This window comes from Papio anubis, chromosome 15 (genome assembly GCF_008728515.1).
Source record: "Papio anubis isolate 15944 chromosome 15, Panubis1.0, whole genome shotgun sequence".
In the NCBI taxonomy this organism is placed as follows: domain Eukaryota; kingdom Metazoa; phylum Chordata; class Mammalia; order Primates; family Cercopithecidae; genus Papio; species Papio anubis.
This window is the reverse complement of record NC_044990.1, coordinates 43,724,363-43,745,743: the sequence shown is the minus strand read 5'-3', so window position 1 is coordinate 43,745,743 and position 21,381 is coordinate 43,724,363. Positions and strand designations below refer to the sequence as shown.

The 21,381-nt window shown below is 34.8% G+C and overlaps 1 long non-coding RNA gene across 1 annotated transcript; it reads right to left on the bottom strand.

The window, feature by feature from the left end:
- Positions 1-36: 36 nt before the first annotated feature.
- LOC116270591 lies at positions 37-8,242 on the bottom strand. The gene is made up of 2 exons (XR_004178734.1): positions 1,383-8,242; positions 37-122 (listed from the first exon to the last, which is right to left on the bottom strand). It is a non-coding gene; the product is annotated as an uncharacterized LOC116270591 (long non-coding RNA).
- Positions 8,243-21,381: the final 13,139 nt, after the last annotated feature.

The window sequence follows — 21,381 nt, the reverse complement described above, 5'->3', positions numbered from 1 at the left end:
ATTAATTTATTTATTTTAGAATAAACACACAGGAAGAAGTATATTCGTATGTATTATAGAACAAATGAACATTGTTTCACAATTAGAAATGTAAAGCTTAATAGTATGTTTGAAAGATAAAGCTGAGAAAATTTCACAGAAAGAAGGGAAAACAAACAACAAAAAGACAAACATGGAGGGAAGAATAGAGATGTGTAAGACAATAAAAGACACGTTCCATTAATTCAAACATCCAAGTAATAGGAATGTATGAAATAAATTGAATACAAAGTTAAAAAGATTAAAGTATTAAATACAAATTTTGAAATTTTTTATAGAAATTAAGGACATGCTTTTTCATATTTCATGAATCCATTACGTACCCATAACAAGGGAACAATTAGAGCAACACCAAGGCACATCATTAGAATATTCTAGAATATTGGAAAATAAAAAGATCCTACAATATTCCCTATGAGGAAAAATGCCCACATGCTGAGAATCAGTCATTAACACGCTTCAGGCTTTCTGTGAGAAGCACTAGAAGCTAAAATAAAATGGAAATGCCTTAAAAATTCTGAAAAAAATAGAAATTCATCATAAATCCATAATCAGTCAAAATGTCACTCAACTGTCAGTATAATTTAGACATTTTTATAGATGTGTGAGGATTCAAAAAATTAAAGCGTATTACTTAGCTCTCAATAGTATGTATATAGTAATCATGAAAGAAATATAAATCTTGATCTAACTCAAGTTATGATAAACCATAATTAGAGAATGGGGTTGTGGGCGGAAAGTGCTGAGTGTGTATTATAGTTATAGAAAAACAGAAGCAAATTAAATGCTTATTCTTCAATGAGGAAAGATACATAGTAAGTTACACAGAAATACTAGCTTATTTAAAGATTTAAATCATTTCTAAAATAATTTCTAAAGTATGTGAAAGTGGCTGTTTCTGTTGCATAGTAAATAAAAGATGAGTTAGAGAAAGATTTTTTTTTTAAATTCTATATAATTGGTTTTTTCATGTGCTTATATTTACTCACATACTCTTAGGATATAAAATGGAGGTAAATACATTAACATATTAAGACTTGGAGGAATTATGTGTAATGTCAATTGTATGCTTTATGTTTTTCATTTTTAGAAAATGTCTTCAGCTTACCTTTTTTACAAGCTTAATTAAATGAACATTGAAGGACGAACTTACAGTGGGGTCTTTAAAGTTGGGCATCATATATAATTGAGCTAGGCCAAATTACAAAGGCTTATCCAGGTTCTATAAGTGTTGACAAAAACTAACTCTGACTATAAAGTATGAATAAGCTATTTTATTCTATGGTAACAAATAACTCTCAAGCCACAGTGACGTCAAAGATTAAAGATTTGCTTTTACTCACTAACTATGTCCATTGCAGATCGTCAGTAGTCTCTGCTTCATGTCACATTCATTCATGAGCCTGGAATATTCACATAAGATATTGTGGCAAGAATAAGAATACATGGGGAATTTATTCTGTTTCAGGAATGCTTTAACTGGAAGCAACACATATCATTTTTGCTCAGTTTTTACTGGCCAAAGTAAATCATACAACCATGATTAAAGTTGAGGAAAGTGAGGTACTGCAATCTTCCTAAGTACTTATAATGAGAAGAGAACTGGTACCAATCCACAAGGACTCAGTTAAGGTTAATTCGGTTTTCTTTTCAACTTGGTTTTCTCACTGAGTCTGCAGGTTGAAAATCTGGTGCCCCTGCTCCCTTGATGACCTGGGAAATATAGGTACTAACAGCTACTCCTCTTCCCAGACAGTTGTGTGGCTTACAGTAAAACCTCTGCTTTATTCAAAATAAAAGAAAGCAAAACAAACAACAATGAAAAGAATTCTCACATCTATTACCCCAACAATGAAGAGATACTTTATATATATAATATTTTTGACCTATTTATATCTGTGAGATTTTCAGCATATTACTTAATCTTTCTCATCCAGAAAATGAAGATAATAATAGCATTTACCATGTATAATTTTTGTAAGGATTAAATGTGGTAACATATGTAAAGTACTTTTAATAGTAATTGGAAAATTGTCAGCTTATTAAGTATGTTTTGTTACTACTACTAATAGCAATATTTTACAATTTTGTTTCAGGGTGATTAGTCAATCATATGCCCCGGGAGAATCTGTCTCTGGAGATAGGAGGTTGTGGACAGCAAATACCGATCTTCTTGTACCCTAGTATTTGAATTTCAGGAATGACCTAGAAGAATTAAAACTAGAACTGATTCCTTAAGCATTCCCTGCCTGACTGTGTCAAACTGGTTTAGCTCTAACTCTAGCTCTCTTACAGAACAAATCACATGGGGTGGGGGTCAGGGAAATACATGAACACAACACACTTAAGATGCCTGGTGATAGCATTAGAGTTTCAAAATTCATCATTGTTAATCTGAACAGGGGACATAGTACAAATACCTAAAATACCAGAATAAAGAGCTTCCATGAAAGTTTGGTCAATATAAATGAACAACAGAATTTGGGGACCCAAGAAAATTCTGTGAAAATAATTTTATTTGAGCTTTTGGTAGCAACATTAATGGCACAAAATCAACACACTTACACAACACATAGCTATCATATTAGCACTCCTATTTCCATATTTCATTAAACCTCAGATTTATCAATTTTATAATACAGTCCAATTTCATAATACAGTCCAATTTCAGAGGTGTTGACATGTGAAAAAAGTGCATTTTCATGAAATATGGTACAGCCAATGGCTAACATTTATTGAGTATTCATTATGTATCAGAAATTATTTATAAAATATGAATTATGTATTAGGTAATTTCTAATATTTATCATACTTACATCAAGTAGGTTCTTATATTTCTATTCTACATATTCAGAAGTTCATATGCAGTAATAATAAAAATGTACGTTTCTAAAGCCAGGGTTTAATCCCAATTCAACTTTTTTCATTAGTCCACTCTTTTTTCAAAAGTTTTACAAATCCTCTCCCTATAAAATAATACAATGAGTTATTCTAGTACAATATTTCCAGGTCCCATATAAAAGTCAGATCTTGAGAAATCGTTTAGATCATGGTGATGCACGGAAACCCCCAAATTGGGGCTTAGCCTGGAAGGGTTCTTGATTTGCTCAGGAAAGAGCAAGCCAATGGTGAAAGAAAGCAAGTTATCAGAGCAACAGTGTACAGCAAAATTGCTACTCCATTGACTCAGCAGGGCTACCCCATAGGTGGAGTAGCACTTGAGGATTGCAGCTAGCTATATGTATACCTACTCCTTATTATATGCTAAATAAGGAAGAGGTTATTCACTAATTTTCCAGAAAGGGAGTGGGGAGCTCCTGGAACCATATCAGGTAATATTCAGGTGTTGGTGTGGCAATTGTGAACTGTCATGGTGCTGGAGTGTCTTATAGGAAGCAAATGTATTATAATTCTTAGTTGTAGTTGGTTTGGTCAGTTTTTTGCTCTTGTTTTGATCAGCAGGGTCATGAAAACAGGTCCTGCTGATCTCTTACCTCAATGGCACTAAAATAACTAGTTTGTTATCATTTTCAACTCCTTGATAAAATTAATAGATTCAGGAAATGAACATCAAATGATTTTTAACCTCACAAAAAGACAACTGGACATTACTTATTTGCTAGAAAGTACACAACACCAAAATAAGAAGTACGCAGAACAAAAACAATCAAATGAAAATCAATCCTTGATATTCAGAGTCAATAAACATTTTCTGTAAAGAGCCAGAGAATAAATATTTTAGGTTTTATAGACTGCATGATGTTAACCACAACTACTCAATTCTACCTTTTTAGATAAACATAACCATAGAAAATACACAAGTGAATAATTTTGACTGGGTTCTAAAAAATAATTTATTAAACAAAATAAGCTTTGATGGCAGTGATGGCCCATCCGGAGCAGCCACTGAGAAGAGACCAGCTGCAGTGGGGGAGGCACGGCATAGGGACTGCACACTCCATGGAGCTAGCTGGGGCTGGGAACAGGCCAGAACCCCACCCCCTACTGAGTTAGGGTGGGGAGTCCTGTACTCCTGGGCACAGCTGAAGCAGCTCAGCCATGGCTCTGGACCTGAGCATCCCTGCACTCTCAGGGGCCCAGAATGCTCCTTCCTCTACAAGATCAGAAGTGCCTGCTCCCACCCCCTGGCCTCTCCCCATGCCCAGTGCCTGCTCTGGAGGGGAGGAATGTTTTGGCTGAGCCCTGGTGCTGTTGCAACCCAGCCAGGTGTACACCTTCAGGTGATGCTGACACTCCAGCCCCTTGCTGCCTTGGCCCCCTCCAGATTTGGGCACTAAGGAGTGAAGGAGGGAGGCTGGTTTGGGGCTGAGGTACCCTTCAGCACGAACAGCCTGGGTGCCATAGACAACATGTTGATGGCGGGAGGCAGGTTCCTGTGTGGAAAGGGGTGGGTCTCTGGTGAAACCCCACCTTCAGGCCAGGAACAGCCTGAAGACTAAGGGTCGGGCTGCCAGTTCTGGTTGAAGTCCGGGGCCTGGAGTGAGGACTTCATCAATGACTGTTGGGCCAATTAGATGGTGCTTTTTGGGGGCCAACCAAGGTCACCCATGGAGCAATCAGCAAGCACTTCCTTCTGAGTCCATAAAAAACCCCAGACTCAGTCAGACTTGACAGATGTCAGGACGACCTGCCTTTGAAAAGGAGCTCAACCTGCCTGTGAAAAGGAACTACTCGCTGCGGGTCTCCTCTCTGCTGAAAGCTGGACACTTGTAGCAACGACCTGCTGTAACACAAACAGGGCTGAAACACAGCCCCCTACTCTCCATGTTACAAGCAACAAAAAGGACAGAAGAGCTGCAGCCCTTCCGGGAGCCCAGACATAGGGGCTCCCCAAGCCAGGGCTGTGACACCCTTTTGGGACTCTGCAGCTCCAGGTGTCTTCAAGCTTCCGGAAACCACCACGTTCCCCTTGTTGAGACCCGGGTGCCCACAGCAGAAGCTACATGCGGTACACCTGGTCCAGTCTCAACCTCACACAGACCCGGCACCTGGGTTGGTGCCTGGAGCTGCCTGCCCCAAAGCAGCAGCTGGCATGCCTGATTGTGCACACTGGCTGGACCCTGTGCTCACTTGCTCACACAACCCTTGCTGCTTCGTGCCTGGCTTGCCCTTGGCAGGTGTGGGATCTGGGCTGATAATGCTAACTGAGCGTGACCTGCCAGGCCAAGTGGACAGATGAACCCAGAAGGTGCAAGCAATACTCACACAGAAGATGCCGCTGGCTAAAAATGTTTCCAGGTAGTGAAGCTACACCCCAAGGATCCCATGACAGCTTTAGGCTGGATGTGGCTACAGGCTGTAGTTTGACTATCTCTATTCCCCATCTCTAACAACCAATTTCAGGAAACGCGGAGGAGAGAAGAGGATGTTAAACAATGCCATGAGGAGAAAATCAGCATAATCTAGACTCTGGGGAATATTAGAGGACAAACAGCATAATGCTTTTCAAAAAATTAAGTGCAAGAAAGAAAAAAATAAAGGGGTGCTGGTAACTTACATATTAAAAGACTTAAGAGACATAGCAACTAATCTAAATGTAGAGACTTTATTTTGATAGAAATTCAAATAAAGGAATTCTCAAAACATAAGGCAATCTAGAAAACTTGATAATTGGTATTTAAATGTAATAATGGTTTTCTAGTTAGGATATATGTATGCACGATTTATCGCATTTGAAGGTATAGATTTAAATAATTTTAGATGAAAACTCCTGATGTCTGTGATATGATTCAAAATAAGATGGGGTGTTGAGTGTGGGAAGCAAGTTTGGGTACAGAGGAAAAGAGATGGGCAAAAATTGACAATACTTAAACTAAGTGATGTGCATGTGAGAGTTCCACTTTGTATATATTTACTTTTCTACTTTGTATATACTTAAATGTTTCTATAATAAAATTTAAAATTTTTATTTAGAGTTATATACAGCAACACATAATAGGGGTGCCCCTAACTTTGCTGAATGAATACATAGAGAAACATGTTGACTTGAAATGTTGACTTGGCAAAACATCGAAGTCAGCAGTTTTGGGGGGCACTGTAATATTTTCTCCTCTTACCAGCTTTCTTACCTGTTCAATGACAATAACTTACTCATTTTTTTTCCTTTCCATCTGGGCACACCCCACATGAACAATATAAACCAAACTCTAAAGCTTTTAATTATTAAATTAATCTGATTTTGGGTGCCTGCCAGAGTTTGGAAAAATTCTGAACTAATGTCACTTGCACATGGCAGTCTTGACTAAAAATATTTTCATATGGCTTATATGCATATTTTTATTAAACCCAGAACACTCTGCCTTAAAAAACATAATTTTTAAAATTTCTGCCAACATTGATATTAGGAGTGAAAAAATAGGTAACTGGTGAGAAAAAGGACTTTCTGTGACCTCTCAAATATCATTTCCTATAAATTAGCATATGCTCCTTTGAAGACTGTTTGTCCATTCTAAGGAAATTAGTATGTCCATGCTAAGGAAATATATTTAGTAGAGATTCATGTAAGTATTTTATATTCTCACTGTCCCCAAAGGATGAGAAAATCATTAGGCTATTGGTTTGGTTAAGTAGTGTTCCTGGCTATGAGGATGCAAAAATCCCAGAATTATAGTGTAATGGTAAATAAAAAAGAAAGGGACAGGGTAGGTAATAACAAAAACTAAACAGAAAGAAAAATCAGAATTTAGAAGACGACTATTTGTTTTGACATAAAAAGATATTGTGTTTCATTTTTGTGATTCAGATACACAGCTTTCTTTTCCCTGGTCCTTGTTTTTCTTCATGTAAACGATATGTGAAAACCTAGGCTGTTAGTAAGGTTAAATTGAACTCAGAAAATCCTTGTCATTTGCATTTCTGCAAACTTAATTTAAATTTAGGATTGACTGTAAATAGTTATAACTGCTTTTTTTCAGCTACATAGTTGCTAAGCTACTTACTGTTCTTTTATTGCCTCATATTATTTGTGTAATATTTGACTTTGAACAACTCTAAAACTAGAACAAATAATTAGATGAATGAAAAATTAGATCTTTCAACCCTTCAAAAAAACTACTACAAATTTAATAGCTATAAGATGCCACAAAGAATCAGTTCATTTCAGAATAGTTCAGCATCTGACAAATGAAGTGGAGATACTGAATTTATTGCAAATCTACAGCTACATTGTGACTTGGTAGGTGGTATTTTTAATGGCCTTGAGAATTACAGTGAAAAATTGGATGAAACCAATATTCAATGGCAGGGGCATTACTACTGCAATATGGATAGGAAATAAAAATTCCTGTAGTTCCAAATAGTTAATGAGCATCGATATGTGCAAGGCACTGTAAAGAGGGCAGATCATTTTATTTCCTTGGAGCTTAGTTTGGTGCCAGAAAAGGAATTTTATGTGCTGAGTTGACTAGTACAATCTTTCAGGTATGGTACTTTCTGCATACTGTAGAAAAACATCAGATAATTTATTTTCAGGGAGACTTCCAAATGCTGCAGCATTAGCAAAGATTGAACAAGGGGCAGTGTGATCTTGAGTAAACCTCCCATCTTTCTAAAGATGTTTGTGTTGGGAGAAATTATCTTTGAAAGTCTGTGCTTGGAAATGTCATGAGCACAGACACAATAACCAGGCATAGTGACACTGTACTTTGGTAAAGGCTCAAAAAAATGCAACTGAGCAAACTGAGAAGACAGGATGGTGAGAGTGTTCCTTAATTGTTAATAGAAAACTACTGAGCTCCAGTTAGGGGTATGCTGTCATTTGAACTGACATGATAGCAATTGCTGTTGTAAAAGAGATTAGATTGTAAGTAAAATATCTCATTTGAAATAACCAGAAAAGTATTAGTATTTTAATTTTCTGTTTCAGAGTTTTAAAATGTGGAATTTTTCCTCTGTATACTTTAGTAAGCAGCTATAGGTCTCTATGTTTCTGTTATTAAGAATTCAGACTTGAAATATTGGAACTCATGACATATTTTAATTAGTTATTCTCTTAAACAGGGAAAACAAATAAAGAAAGCATGACCTAAGGTTGTTTACTATTTAGTTTAAATTCCTTGATGGTATGACATGGTATTTACAGTAGTTGGTGTTATTGGATCAAATTAATATTAAATGTGGATCTTTGTTATTATACTTTATGTTCTAGTGTACATGTGCACAACATGCAGGTTTGTTACATATGTATACATGTGCCATGTTGGTGTGCTGCACCCATTAACTTGTCATTTACATTAGGTATATCTCCTAATGCTCTCCCTCCCCCCTTCCCCCACCCCACAGCAGGCCTCGGTTTGTGATGTTCCCTTTCCTGTGTCCAAGTGATCTCATTGTTCAATTCCCACCCATGAGTGAGAACATGCGGTGTTTGGTTTTCTGTTTTTGCGATAGTTTTCTTTCGCAAACAATGTTTAAGTCACAGCCTCTTAATAGAGGGTATATTTTTCATTTTGTTACTTTACCAAGTTTATTTATTTGTATATTTTCAATTTTAATTCCCAGGTTATACTTTGAGAAAAGAATTAAGATAAAAGTAAGTGAAAATACTGAAATACTTCAGTAAAATCATGAGTGGCAGAACTTAGAATAAGAACCAGCAGTCCTGACTTGTAGTAAGCAATTCATTTTTAAATATTCAGAAGAAAACCATTAATCATTTTTACATGTCTTATTTGCCAGTTTCTACATAAAAGTTTTCAGTTAGCAGAAACATTTCTTGAGTTCACCTGGCACAGTTACTATTTTGGAAAATTGCAACTCTGTCTTTCTTGTTCTAATTAGTGTTTCTGTATGAGTCATTCAGAAAAAAAAAAAAAAAAAAAGTGTTCTCTGAATATTTAAACAGTTATCCTCAAAATGGAAAACTATCATTAAAGCACAATTAGTGAAGGAGAATCAGGTTTATTGTAACCATTGTCTAAAATGGTTCAGCAGCCTTTCTTCAGACAGGTAGATATATGTGATTGGTAAAACAATATTAAAGAAACAATACTGGTATTATTATAATTCTGTGCAATCAAAGGGTTTAGTTGTCTACTTACTTTAGTAGATAAGTATAGTAATCCAAGCCTTTGTATAGAAATATAGTAAAATAACTTGCATAAAAATGAAAAAATTATGTATACTTTCATATGAAGAAAAATATTTTAAATTTTTATAAAATTATGATTAAAATATTGTAGAACAGATAAAATCCAAAACAATCTGTTCAAAATATGTCATTATACTCTTTTCAGTAATTTCTTATTACCAGGTCCTTTGGTGTGGCAGCCCTCAATCTGCCATCCAGGATGTCTCAGATACTTGCAAAAGCCAGAATAAGAAGTGCTGTATGTTAACCTCAGTGGAACATGCATACTAACGTTTAATTACTTTATTTCTGTAACAAAGAATTGAGTTTCTGAAAATACTGTGGTGGTTTAATGGAGGAGTACTAATTATTGACCCTCTTCATCCATAAAATGTCATTTTGAATGTAGTGTTTCAACTATTTACAAAAGTTAAATCCCTTTCAAAATAAATTGTCTATTTTTAAAAAATCTAAAATGACACTGCAACGTTCTTAACATATATTATGTAAATGTTAAATGGTAATAGGAATGGGTATTTCAAGTATGTTTAGAATATTTGGCACATATACACCATGGAATACTATACAGCCATAAAAATGATGAGTTCATGTCTTTTGCAGGGGCATGGATGAAGCTGGAAACCATCATTCTCAGCAAACTAACAGCAACAGAAAACCAAACACCTCATATTCTCACTCATAAGTGGGAGGTGAACAATGAGGACACATGGACACAGGGAGGGGGACATCACACATTGGGGCTTGTCTATGGGTGGGGGACTAGGGGAGGGCTAGCATTAGGAGAAATACCTAATGTAGATGACGTGTTGATGGGTGCAGCAAACCACCATGGCATGTGTATACCTATGTAACAAACCTGCATGTTCTGTACATGTACCCCGGAGCTTAAAAAAAAAAAAAAGTTAAGAATGACTGTATTTTCCCTTTTACTCAAGAAATTGTGATTCTTCATATCTTCTTTAATGACTGTTAATATAGAAAGAAAAGATTACCTATCAGGTTGTGCAGATAGGTTACCCACTGAAATGTGTACTATGATATCAAAGGGGAAAATCAGGTAAACACAGCTAAAAATGTAAATTTACACCACCCTGATTCAGAAAGTAGTTAAGTCATCATACAGAATTGATACAATATGATACGATAACTTGAAAAAGTATTAAGTTATACAATGAAGGAAGAGGGTAGAGGATGGGTGGAAATTTTAAGTGAAACTAAGGATGAAATGAACATATTTAATGAACGCCTCAAAATCTTGCAATGCTTGCCAAAGTTTCAGAGATAGTGGAAACATTTTCTAAGAGCACCACTGAATTTAATCTTCACTATATGAACACAATTTATTATTTTTGGTATACCCTTCAATTTGTGCCACTTATTTGTTTTATTAGGAGTTATGTATGCCTTGTGTAAATAATATGAAACAGATAGGATTTTTCAATAAGAATCAAGAATAATTTGCCCTAACTTGCCCTAACTATCCTTAGCCCCATTCCCCAATAATTGGTTTTAACCTTTGTGTGGTAAGTTGAGAGGGGGTTTCTCTTGTGATTTCTTGGCATTTTAAATAACATGATTAAGTCACTATCTTTCGATCCATCAACCTGAGTATTTTGTTGTGTAATGTACCATGTAAGATGAGTACTGAACTCAATTACACATTCAAATTTCCTCCATCTTTTACTGATTTTTACATAATTTTATTTTTTAATCCTTCAAGTAATTTTTGAAACTTGATTAACAAACTTATAACTCTGTCTCTTATTCTGTCAGATTGTTATAATATGTCCACAAAATAAAAGCTGAAACCAAATTCATTTTGTTACCACTAACAATTTGTTAGTAGCATTATGTTTACTTTTGGATGGCCAAATAAAAATATTAATAATGTAATAACAATAACAATATTGTAATGGCATGGTAATAATATAATAATAACAATAAAGTATATATTTTTATTAACCTCTTCTGACTTCGCCTTTACTGCATTCTAAATGTCTAATTAAAAATCATATATTGCTTGAACACTATTTAAATACAATTACAGCAGAAGACAATGAAGATGCAAAAGTCATACCTCCATTCCTCCATGGATTCAATGAAGATAATTCCATGTTATTTAACGGAGAAATATCTCTTAAGGGAAGGCAGTTTTACAAAAACACATTATCAGGTTTCCAAAATCACTTGTGCCAAATTTGGGCGACAACTTTTTGTATGAAAATAGTTGCTGTTTTTTTTTTTTTTTGTTATTTCTTTATCATTATGTGGTTTATTCAATCTGAAAAAAAGATATACTTTAACAATATATATCAAATCTTCCAGGTTTTTACTCACTTATTTTACTATTTATAACCTACTTTGTTTGGAATATTTATCTTAAAATATGTACATGTTTCAAATAAAAAGTTGTTTAATTTATGGATTTTTTAACATAATAGGGACATACATTCTCATTAGAAAAAAGTAATAAATAAAAAGTAATAAAACAGATAAGGCAAAAACATACCTGTGATTCCTTATTGCCACAGTTTTGGGTTTCCTCTCTGAAAGTAAACATGTGGTTATCATTAAGGTTTTTAAGTTTCTAGGATTTTATATACAATTATAAATATATATGTATAAACACATATGTCATTCATGTGGTGGTGGTCCACCCAGAATCTCCCTGTAGGACTACGGCCTTCATATTCCCAGTTGGCTAACAGCTCTCAGCAGGATCTGTCTCCAGTAATCATCTTCTACTGAACAGAGTCACCTCTTCTAAAGAAGTGTGCCTTTTTTGAAGGCTGCCAGCATCCAATAACTATTTGTTGTGAAAATATAAAGGTCTTGGCTTGCCTCCATTTGGTATATCTCTGAAGAGTCTTCTCAGGTACAGAGATACTTGTGGAATTGGCTGAGGCTGTTGATCAACTCTGTGGAAGTTCACTGTCGTCCTGTGCCCAATTCTCTTGTATTTCTTATAGTCATTCACTCACATATGTTGACCCTTGGAGAACTCCTCCCAAAACTAATTGTATCAGAGTCTGTCTCTGTGTTCATATCTCAAAGAACAAAATCTCAAAAAGTCAAAAATAAAAGTGAGCTGAAGAAACAACTGCAAAGCCAGAATTTGGAGCTAGATCATTCAGTGGTAGGCTGGCAATGAGAGCAAAGCACTGGTAGTAGGTGGAACAATAATAATCCTTGGCTTGTGGCAGTAATCTAGTTTCTAAAATGTTACTCTGTGGAACACTGGAATGGAATACCAGTTGAAAAAAATGCATTAATGGATAAGGGAAATGTAGAGTTTTTAGAGAAAAACTCTAATTATAAAAATCACGGGATTAGATAATAATTTCTAGAGAAAAGTGATTTATTGAAGACAGACAATAAATGTTGATGACTAGTCACCAATTAAAGGCTAAGAGTGAAAATGAGAAGAGTTTCTTGATAGCATAAAGAGATTATCATTTCCTACAGCTAGAGGGCAAAAATAGCTGATATTCAAGCCTAAGATTTAATTTCAGACAGTCCCCAATTTATAATGGTTCAATTTCAGTGTTTTCAACTTTACAATGCTATGGAAGTGATAAGCACTCAGTAGAAATGATATTTTGAGTACCCATACAACCTTCTTTTTTTCTCTTTTGGTACAGTATTCAATAAATTACATGAGCAAATCAATATTTTTTCATAAAATAGACTTTCTGTTAGGTGATTTTGTCCAACTGTAGGCTAACATAAATCTTCTGAGCACATTTTAGGTGCCCTAGGCTAAGTCATAATGTTTGATAGGTTAAATGGGTTAAATGCATTTCAACTTATCTTTTCAACTTACAATGGGTTTATTGGTGTGTAACCCCAGTGTGAGTCAAGTACCATCTGTATACAAATTAAGAGATCTGAAGAAATGTGAATTCTCAATCTTGACAAACACCAAGCACTCAAGTCTGATCAGGAAAGGCCAAGACCCTGAGTTTGTAGGCATTAAGAAGGATTGAGACCCTGAGATGTGGGCAATTGCATGTGTGCATATAAAAATATTGAATCCTCAGATTTATTGTAGATGTGGTGCCTACAGAAGAGGTTCATTTTCCTAATAGCTTGTACTTCCCTACGAGCTTGAAGATGATGTAAAACTCTGGCTTACAACACAACATGTGTTTTCTTCAAGGTAAAACTCATCTCCTTTCATGTCCACTGTTATAATTATGTCACATAATTGCTCAAGCCAGATCACATAGTATCACTTCACATCTATTAAAAAAAAAGTGAAAGTAAGTGTATCCTGGAGGAGTTTCAAGACATAACCACCATGTAACAGCGGGAGCCCAGAGACTATACAAAGCACTGGGTCTGAAGGTGCTTGATCAAATGCTTAGAACATAGGGTAATAAGTGGTTATCACTAGTAAATAATTTTCCCATGTTATAGCACTAATTTCTTGACAAGGACTTGTGGATTTAGTGCTACCATACTGTGAGAATGGCTCTTGGAATCTCGGAGAAAGCCGTGTTCTACTTTAGGTGAAGCAGAAATAGAACAGCTATGGCATATGGTGGTAGAAGGGATTAACAAAACTCAGGGAAGTTGACATGCTAGATTAGTGAAACTAGATAGCTCACCAGATAACTGCATTCCATTTGAGGACAGTAAAATTAGTCTATTCACAAGAGTGATGAGAAATGCTCTGGTGAGAAGTGTATAAGCATCACTGAGACCTACAGTGGTGTCTGCTTTCTATGTAGATGACTACAGGGATGGTAAGATGATGTAGTATTAGGCTCACCACTAGCAAAAGAAATAGAGAATTACAAAATAATAGAGGTCTACACATCACAGCTTAACTGTCAGAAGCAAGCCATTAACATAATGAATAATGGCATTGTAATTGTGACCAGAAACACTTGGCCTGAAGAATTTTAAGGGAATGATTATTGCAACATAATTGGGAATACAGATGGCTACCCAACAACCGTGTGTGTCTTAGTCCATTCCTGCAGCTGTAACAAAATACCTTAGACTAGGTAATTTATAAATAATAGAAATTTATTTCTCACAGTTCTGGGGGATGGGAACCCCAAGATCAAGGTGCCAGCATATATGATGTTTGGTGAAGCCTCACACTCTACTCCATAGATGGGACCTTGTTGCTGTGTTCTGACATGGCAGAAAAGACAAACAGCTCCCTTGCACCTCTTTATAAGTAACTAATCCCATTGCTCTGCCCTCATGACTTAATTGCCTCCTAAAGACCCCACCTCTTAATACTAACACACTGGTGATTAAGCTTCAACATATAAATTTTGGGGTACCACACTCAGACCATAGCAGTATAGCAAATAAATAAAATAATTGATAGGCTGAGAAGTAATTACTCAAGCCAAATCATCGACTTGAACCAGCTTTTATACGAAAAATAGAACAATGTAAAGAGAAGTTGGATCCTCAGTCTCTAGGCACTAAGGACCCTGCATCACAATAGCAAGTGTGCATGATAGTGATTTATCCAATCCTTCCACCAAGAGACTATACCAGACCATTTACTCAGAAAATGTGTACTGGGGAAAGGGAACCATCTAATTATTTTGGAGATATTGGACAGATGTTCCAAGTTACCATTAATATCTAGGGATCTCATTCTCCATCCTTAACTCCTTCTCTATCTTTAACTCAAACAAATGATCTCAAAGGTGAAAAAGGGGGCAGGGTGGAGATACCTGCTGTTAGCTCACTTTTACTTCTTTTTGCTCTTTCTGGAATCTTTATTTATTTTTATTTTTATTACTTCCACAGAAACATGATGCCTTTAAAATTATGATTTTTACACATGTATCTCATTTTTCAAATGGCTGTTAATAGAAATTTTGACCTCCTATGACTGGTCACCTCCTAATTAGAGACAGATATTTCTCTTGGATTTATTTTGACTTTAAGCAACATCAACTATTTTTTAAGCTGAAGGTCCATCTAGATTTTCACTCTTATTTTACTGGTTTACATTATCAAGTATTTTATTCAGAAAAGATCCACCTATCTCTCTATTTTTTAATCTATCTATACCTTTTATATAAAGAAATTATGTATATATGAAAATATAAAGGATATATTTCTTACATATATAGTATATATATTACTATATTTTTTCTGAAGAAATTGCCTGATATATACATATACACATATTATATATAATTTTTTTCTGAATAAATTACTTGATATGTATATATAGGATATATACACACATAAATATATGTACAGAAATATTTTTTTGAAGAAATTACTTGAGAATTTATACACATATACATATAAATGTATTTTTACATATGATAAATCTGTTTTAATAAGTGTCTAAAAGTGTACTTATTTTTCTGTATTTTTAGTTGATATTTCAGCTTGTAAAGATACAATATTCCTCCCTTGTCTGCAGTTTTGCTTTCTATGACTTCAGTTACATCACAAAATACATTGAGAGAGAGACACTACATTCACATAACCCTTATTATTATACTTTTTCTAGCTTATTATTAATTATTGTTGTGTTAATGGAAAAATCAAACTTTGTAAAATATTTTACAGGTTTATTCTGAGCCAATATGAGTGACCATAGCCCAGAGAAAACACAAATCCAGGAAGCCTTGAGTAAATAGTTCCGAGGCAGTTAGGTTAGACTTTGGTTTTATATGTTTTCGGGAGACAAGAGTTATAGTCAACGATAAATCAATACATGGAAGGTACACGTTGGTTTGGCCTGAAAAGATAGGATATAGAAAGCTGGGATTTACAAGTCATAGGTCGATTTTAGGGTTTCTTTAGCTGATGGTTGAGAGAATTAAACCACTGTCTAAAGACGTGAAGTCAGCAGAAAGGAATGCTCCAGTTAAAACAAGGGGGTTGTAGAGACCAAGGCCCATGCTATGTAGATGAAAGCTTAGAGGTAACTTTTACAATCCTTAGAAAGAATAGATGGTAAATATCTCTTTTCAGGTTTCTTAAGGTGTCACACTCAGTTTCTTAAGGTGTCACACCCTCCTAGATTTAGGAAAGACCTAAACAGGGAAGGCCTGGCTGCATTATTGGAGATTTTGCACAGATGCAAATTTCTCCCAGAAAACACAGTTATGCAGGATCATTTTAACGGTAACAAAAAAACATACTTGGGGATAAAAACACTTTTTCTTCAGGGTCTGCTGTCATGTGATGCTATACAAGGGTCAAGTTTGAAGTAAGACACATTATACAAGATTAATAAAACACCCATTTAATGAGATTTTATGGTTTATAGGGTATGACTTAACCATTGTCTTTCGTATCTTATTGCTACAAAGAGTCTGCTTTGTCAGTCTTTCAATCTTTTATTTTAACCTTAATGCTGATCAACTGTGCCAGAATTCCAGAAAGAAGGGAATATAATAAGGAGTGTATGAACCCCTTCCCATCATTGCCAGGAATAGTTTTTCAGATGTCTCTAGTGTCCAGTTGGCCAAGGGGGGATCCATTCAGCCAGTTGGGAAGCTTAGGGATTTATTTGTGGTTTACAGTTGTTAAACTCTTACTGTATGTAATTTATAGATTAAACTTTACTATAGTTATGTATGTATAGGCAAATACCTCGTATATACAGGGTTTGCTATTATCTACAGTTTCAGGCATCCACTGGGAGTCTTGGAATATATCTTGCATGGAAAAGGTGAGGCTTCTCTCTCTCTCTCTATATATATATGTATTAATATATATTAATATAGTTGCATGACTGTATCCCAGTTGCTCAGGAGATTATCTATCTATCTATCTATCTGATCTCAGAACTTAGAATTTATGGCTCTTTTTCTTTTTATTCTATTGCCTACATCTTTAATCCTATTTCTCTTTTATTTTTTGTATTTTTCATCTTGTATTAACTGCTCATTCCCACCCCAAATGTTTAATTTTAGCTTTATTTTTATTGACATTGTTTTATTTTCAATGGATTTTTTTATTTCTGAAAATGTAGGAAGATCTGAATATGTAGAATAAGCCTTTGTTTATTCTTGCCTTGATAGTTCCACCTCCATTTTCTCTTTCATTTATTTCACTCATATGAGTGTTGTATGTCCTGAAGTTTTTATATTTCTAATTTTATCTTATATATTCCCACATTTTGTTTTTGCTCTGTGATTTGAGAAATATTATCAAATTTAATCTCTAACAGAGATTGATTTTTTATTTCTAAACATTAAAACAGTCTCAAGAGCATTTTCTTATTGTCAGTTCTTTTTAATTTGATAGATAGCAGTTTGTTGATTTTCTGAATTACCTAAAATTTTTTCCTTTGGGATTTATTATTTATTTTATGTTGTTAAATTTAATTTTTATTTCATGAATTTTCTTCATATGCATATTAATCCTGGGTTGTCTATTCTTTAATGTGGTAAAAATTTGGTCTGATTTATCTGCTGTATAAATGGATCTTATGTCCAATTAGCATTTTAACAAAATGAGAAGAATGACAGAGGCCTGAACGTGCCTGCGGCTTGTAGTTTACGTGATAAACTTCTAATTTAGATTTTAAGAGAAGCTTTTCCTACAAGGTATACAGAGAGGACTTCCAAAGTTCAGAATCAGGAAGTTATTTTTCTTTAGGGAGCCCACTTTCCACTGATAGTTATTTGTTTAATAGTTTGTTTGTTTTCCTCAGGATATATATTCAATTTTAGTGATCATTCTAGTAACTTTGGTTTGATGTAAATGTTAACCTTAGATGTTTTATAATTGCCATTTCCTCCTGTCCATTTTTAATATCACCTGACTGTAAACTTAAGTTTGCAACAATTCGTTCCATAGAACATGTCAAATACTTTTCAGATACTATCTTATTTAAGCCTGAAATTGATTATCATTCTGACATTTGGGTGAAAGAACTGAGGCTTAATATGTTGACTACCCAAGTTGGGATTTGAATGTAGGTAGTATGAATCCAAAATCTGCACTTTTTACCACTAGGATATAGCATCATCCATTTTCCATTGTAGTGCTTTCCTGCTTTTCATGACAGTTATTTCCACATTTATTTATTCTTATGTTTTTCTTCTAAATGAGTTATGCTTATATTTTATTTTGACATGACTTTATTTGAAGATTGGCACTATTACTATTGACTGAAAAAATTACACAAAAATATTTTTGTTCATGTTACATATAGTCAAGCAAGATACAATCTTAATAGCTTTATCTTATTTTATTATAATTATTAAAATATTATGTTGAAACATTGGGTCATCCTCTGTTACTCACGCACTGTGATCTCAAACTCCCAGGCTCAAGTGATTCTCCCAGCTCAACCTCCTGAGCAACTGGGATATAGGTGATAATAATTTTTTAAAAATGCAAATCTTATGTTTATATGCAGATATTCCTTGACAACTGAGAATGGAGATAATATGGGAAATATGCATGGTACTGTTAAAGGAGTTTTTTAGGAAGATAGAGAAGAAAAGGGGTTCTTAGGAAGTTTTTTTTTTTTTTCTTTTTTTTTTTGAGACGGAGTCTCTGTCACCCAGGCTGAAGTGTCAGAGCTGCAACCTCCAACTCCCCAGTTCAAGCGATTCTCCTGCCTCAGCCTCCCGAGAAACTGGGACTACAGGCGCCCACCACCATGCCCGCTTATTTCTTTTTGTATTTTTAGTAGAGACGGGGTTTCACCGTGTTAGCCAGCATGGTCTCAATCTCCTGACCTCGTGATCCGCCCCGACTCGGCCTCCCAAAGTGCCGCGATTACAGGCGTGAGCCACCGTGACTGGCCTAGGAAGTTTGTTTCTTTTAAAGCTGCTCCAGGCAGGTTTCTTGGCTAGTAGGAAAGCCTGGTTCTTAAGAGTCGGCCGGCAAGCCTTGATATACAAATGTAGGCCGTTAGTGACTGGGTCAGCCAAAACAGGGCAATTCCCGCCATCTTCTTGCCTCCACATGTGCCTGACAATATGGCTGTCCCCACATATGCGTAGGCGTGTAAAACTTCAAGGCACACTGTATTTGCATATTAAAGACTAAGGTGGGAGGGCCAGTTTTTTCACGGGCTATGTGAATGACATGCCTGGTCAAACCAATCCCCTGATCCCTATGCAAATCAGACACCGCCTCCTCCAGCCTCCTCATATAACTGGCTGTCTTCCCCGCCCTCGGGGTTTCCTCTTTCCGCTTGGAGCCCCTCTCACTCTATGTATGGGGCCGCGACTTCTTTCTTGCCTATTAAACGCTCTGGTCCTTAAAAACACTCCACTTGTGTCTATTTCGTTTTACCTAAATTGGTGCCAGACTAAGGACCCCGGTGTGCCTTCAGTCATCCAAGTCGTGTCGGTGTTTTATCCTGTGCTCTTTCTAGCTTTCTCAATTTTCATAAAAGCATTCTTAATTTTATGGAACTAGCATTTCTAGTCAGGAACATGAGGTAGATTTCAACAAACGGTAGAAGAGAGCTGCGCTCCAGGCATTAGCCAGGGGGGATAATTTCAAGCTTACAACCATTCAGTGCTTATCAAAAGCTTAGTTCAAAGTAACAATATGTGTGGAGGATTGCCTGAAGAATATAAAACTCATGTATTCCTCAGGTTTCTATGAAATGTACCTCTAGGTTCTCCCACCTTTAGAGTGGTGTATCATATTGTTCTTACAGCAGGTAGCCTTTGATCAAATTATGCTTTCATAAGATGTCATCGAACTATGTGGAGGAACTCTCTAAGAACTTGTATTAAGAAATTATTCTATATTTTTAGTAAAGATTATGTTCACTACAGCATAGAATGTCCTGTTTTTTATATTTTTAAGATTTTTTTTGAGGACCAAGAATGGTTATGTCATAACTTTGAAAGTAATACTGTGTTCAAACTTTTAAACTACTTTTCTAAGTGTTGGCTGATAAAATATCAACTTTTTAAAAGAGGTGCAATGTGGTTAGGAATAACAATATATTCAGATAATAATACCCTTGCCACACCCCCGTCCCATATATTTGTTCATACTACAATCCAGTAATTTACTTACGTTATTTCACTTGTATCCCTAATAGGTAACGCAAACAGATTTTTTTTTTTTTTTTCCAAACAGATACTCTTTCAAAAAGATTAAACTTGTGGATAAATTCAAACCAAATAAATAAGAAACTCTGTTTTGAGCATAGCTACACATTATGCTGGATATATAGCAAGTTCACTCAGTACTCATTGATTGATTGTTATTTTAAATAATTCTTAGAGTGATTTAATTTAAAAATATTAAAAATAGCTTGCTTAAAAAAAATTGGTGGATAAGCCATTGCTAATTAATGGGATAATTCTATCATGACACTACACAATGCTATCACTTAATATATATGCAGTGTTTTCCAATTTATATTCTTATTAGATTTTTTATTGCTCACTTTTCCCTAATTAATAAAGCAATGCATAAAATCTTCAAGATTTCTTGCTTCTGAATGTGCCAATTGTGAAGCAAGGGAAATAGAAAATGAAGGTATGTACCAAAATTGGTGCATTAATGTATCTTAGTCAAATTTAGAAAACTAGTCCTCTGTGAATAAATTAGTTTTAATATAAGTTTATGCATATTTGTTAAACATGCTTAATATTAAAACCACTTATTGAATGCTGTTCAGAGTTAGTAATGTAGTACAATTTTATTGAACATCACACACGTTTTTTCTAATGGTGCTTAGATAAGGAAAATCTGCAACTTTAATCTTAGGATAAGGCAATGAAAGGAATAAAGAGCCAAGAATTTTTCTCATATATTTAGATTGTGTGCTTTAAAGAATTGAAGAAAAACACTGGCTGACTTTTTTTTAGTTCTACTTTTAGTGTACGACTTTATTAATATTTATTAGTTGAATTAGTTCTCCTTTTAAGATTAAAAAAATGAAACAGCTTTGCAAATCTACATCTAACCAACTCTTCCACAATATTTCTTTCTAAGACTAGGCAAATGTTGTAATGGCTTGAGATGTAAATATTTATGTAAATTGCATACCTTTTTTCTCTTAATATATTTGTTGACAATTAAATTATTGAATTAAAAAAACAAAACCTTATAGAGCATAAAAAAATCCTATATTGACTGTTTTATGGCTCTTTGAAGATATATGCTATATTTTTACAGGAGAAATTTTAAAAAACATTTTAATCCAAATCTTGGGAAAGGAGACATGACAAAACGATTCAGTTGCATGTATGGAATCAAGTTCAAGTCTAGACTGAACTAATCACTATCTAGGATCAATGATT